The sequence below is a fragment of the Bison bison genome, unplaced genomic scaffold (assembly GCF_000754665.1).
Source record: "Bison bison bison isolate TAMUID 2011002044 unplaced genomic scaffold, Bison_UMD1.0 scf7180017861151, whole genome shotgun sequence".
Taxonomy (NCBI): Eukaryota; Metazoa; Chordata; class Mammalia; order Artiodactyla; family Bovidae; genus Bison; species Bison bison.
The window spans coordinates 13330-16218 of record NW_011491723.1 but is presented as its reverse complement, the minus strand read 5'-3'; the positions used below and the strand labels follow the sequence as shown (position 1 = coordinate 16218).

The 2889-nt window shown below is 38.6% G+C and overlaps 1 long non-coding RNA gene across 1 annotated transcript in view; it reads left to right on the top strand.

Moving 5' to 3' along the window:
• Positions 1-2889, top strand: part of LOC104983063 — a 13535-nt gene that overhangs the window by 1525 nt on the left and 9121 nt on the right. The window lies entirely within an intron of this gene.

The window sequence follows — 2889 nt, the reverse complement described above, 5'->3', positions numbered from 1 at the left end:
TCAGCAGGTGAACCAGGAAGCCCAGAGTGCCTTGCTGGTGAAAAACTCACAAGTCAAGAACATGTCACAACTTTCTGGTCTTCCTTAAACATTTATAGTTGAAACACACCAACATTACAACTCATCTTTCTAAACCCCTAACTCATTTGTTTTGCCATCCTCTCCTTACACTGTTCTTCTTATCATCCTTTATTTTACTTCTCCAAAGAAATTGATTTATATTTATGAAGCCTTACTAACAGAACTTGCAGATTTAACTATCATTCAACTTTTGGCTGCTAAGAACTTAAAAAGTGGCTTTTATTTATTTTGAATATATACATTAGAAAGAACTGCAGAGCATGTAAAACTTAAGAAAGACAGGTGTCATTGACATGGCTCTACAATAAGGACTCATTTCACAACTCTTACTTAGCCATGTTTCAGGGACAAAAGCTCCACTCTTATCTCTCCTCATTAGTTAAAAATCTCTCTCCCCTTTGGTATATTTTTCAATTTTTCCAATGTATAACCCCTGACCACCATTATCCCAGGCTGTCAGATCCTTCCTGTTTGGATCCACTCCCTCTCTTAAACTTCCTAACCCCATGGGAATGATAACCCTTTTAATTCTCTTTGTCATTTTGATCCACAATTCCTACAACCGAACCTGGGGACTGACATTTAAAATCTATTTTCCCTCCATTATACACCCACCAACAAATATTTATTTAAGGGCATGCTATTTGCCTGACATACCATTTAAAAAGCAAAATGGGAAAATCCTTAAGCAATCCCTCAGACAAGTCTTCAAAAGACTATGTGAGTCCACTGTCAAAAGGAACCTTTTGGCTTAAATCAGTATATGGTCATATATGATGCAAGATTTATAAAGTATTCAAAAACAGAAAAGGATCAGCAGATGGTAACACTGATGGAATTTTGGAGGGTAAGAAAAATAAATGATAGAAGATTGCTATCTTTAAAAGCTGTATTACTTTTTGTATCGTGTTGTTTTTGTGTTGTATATTAGTTAATTTTGTTTGATTGCAAGCAACAGAAACCACATCTGTTTAACTTAAACAGTGAGGGAATTTTGAAGACCAGCATCAGCTCTGAGGTGTTAAGGTAGGAGGAACCGATAGATGGTCTCTTCAGGACGCCATAAACTTCCACTGATGTTTGGTTTTCTATCTTTGCTCAGGTTTAAATTTCAGTAAGAGAGTAAGTATTGAGTCAGTTTGTTTTGGGCACAATGACCACCCTTTTGCTGTGGAAAATGACAGGGCATTTAAAATGTGAAATGCATTTCCTTTCTTTTCCCAGGGAGAACTGTAAACTGTTTCAGAGGTTATTGTGGATTTGCAGGAGCACTTTAACTACTTTGGATATGCATCTTTTGTCCAGCTGTGACTGAGGTGCTGGGGGTCTATCTGCCACAGCATGCGTTAGTTGTCACTGAACATTAGAGAGGTGCAGTTCTGAAATGGTGGTGCACAAGGCTGTCTTCTAGGCCAAAGCTACCTGACTTCCTTGACAGGATTCCACACAGTCACATCGACAGTACAAAGTCTTACGGTCATCCCTTCATGATCAATACCTGAATTTGTCTGTATAGTGAGAGCAGATGCCTGTATCAAGTGAAGACTCTCATTCAGAGAGACATATATAAATCTATATCTGAATGCCCAAACCCATGGATTTCTGCATTCCCTCCCTGTAAGAAGGCCACAGGGAAGCTAAGTCTCACGAGAAAATGACAACTGAAAAATTTATCCTGAGAAGTACAACCATCAGGGGTACTAGAGGTTTCTGTTAGTTTTACCAGCCCCTTCTCTCCCCGTTGGCAAGCTACTACTTGGGAAGCCACAACTTCAGAAGGTTGCGTGGTAAGCCTGCAATCAGAGAGCAAGGGCATTGGTGCACTTTAAGAAGTGGCTTTCAGCTAAGAAACTTGAAGTACACTTACATATGATGGGGATGGCTCTGCCAAAGAAAGCTAATTTTTCCACGCATCTTAGCCAAGACTTCCTCTCCTCCAGACAGTGCTTGGGTGGGAACTATCAACATTTTCCTCTGACTCTTCTTTTCATATACTCCTGTTTGAATAAGCCCCCTCACTGCACATGATCTTTCTCTAAACACAGAATCATACAGTTGATTTGCTTTCTGCTTACTAAATTTCAGTCATATCCTGTTCATCTTAACCTTACACAGTGTTGTATATCAATTGTATCTCAATAAAAATGGAAGAAAAAAATACATTTTAGTCATATCCTAGTACTATTTTTCAGAAGTTACATTGATATGAATTTCTGTGGAATTTTGCCTGTTCCCAAATTTCCCAGTCTCTTGATTTACTCCCATATTGTCTATGGATCTTAAAATTTTTATACTCAGAGAACAACCTTATATCTTAACTATCAGGGCATATCACACTGTAGATCCTGTGTTATGACATTATTTTATTATTTTTCCCACTCTTAAAAGTTCGCTCATTGCTGACAGGTGACTTGTTGAATTCACCAATACAGTCAATGAAAAGGTTTCAAACTAATGGCTAGATGCTGAGTTCAGCCAATTTTGACTTGGCCTAACACCTCTAACACCTACTTCATTTAAAGATGCTGTTGTCCATTTGTATATTTTGTAATGTTCTTTGTATATCACTCACTTTGTCAGTGTGCATGCCTCCTATCTGACAGACATCCATGACATACTTGTGATTACTACTCAACCCTTCTGTGTAGCTGGCTTCTGAGGGCTCCTGTGGCTTGCTAACTGATGAAAGTGAAAAGTCTATAGCTCTCTTGTTTAGAAGGCTGGCCTAGTTAGAAGATTTATGTATTCTCAGACACACTGATGAGCTTATTCAGGATTGTGTTATGTGCTAGGCCCCAGAAGACACTT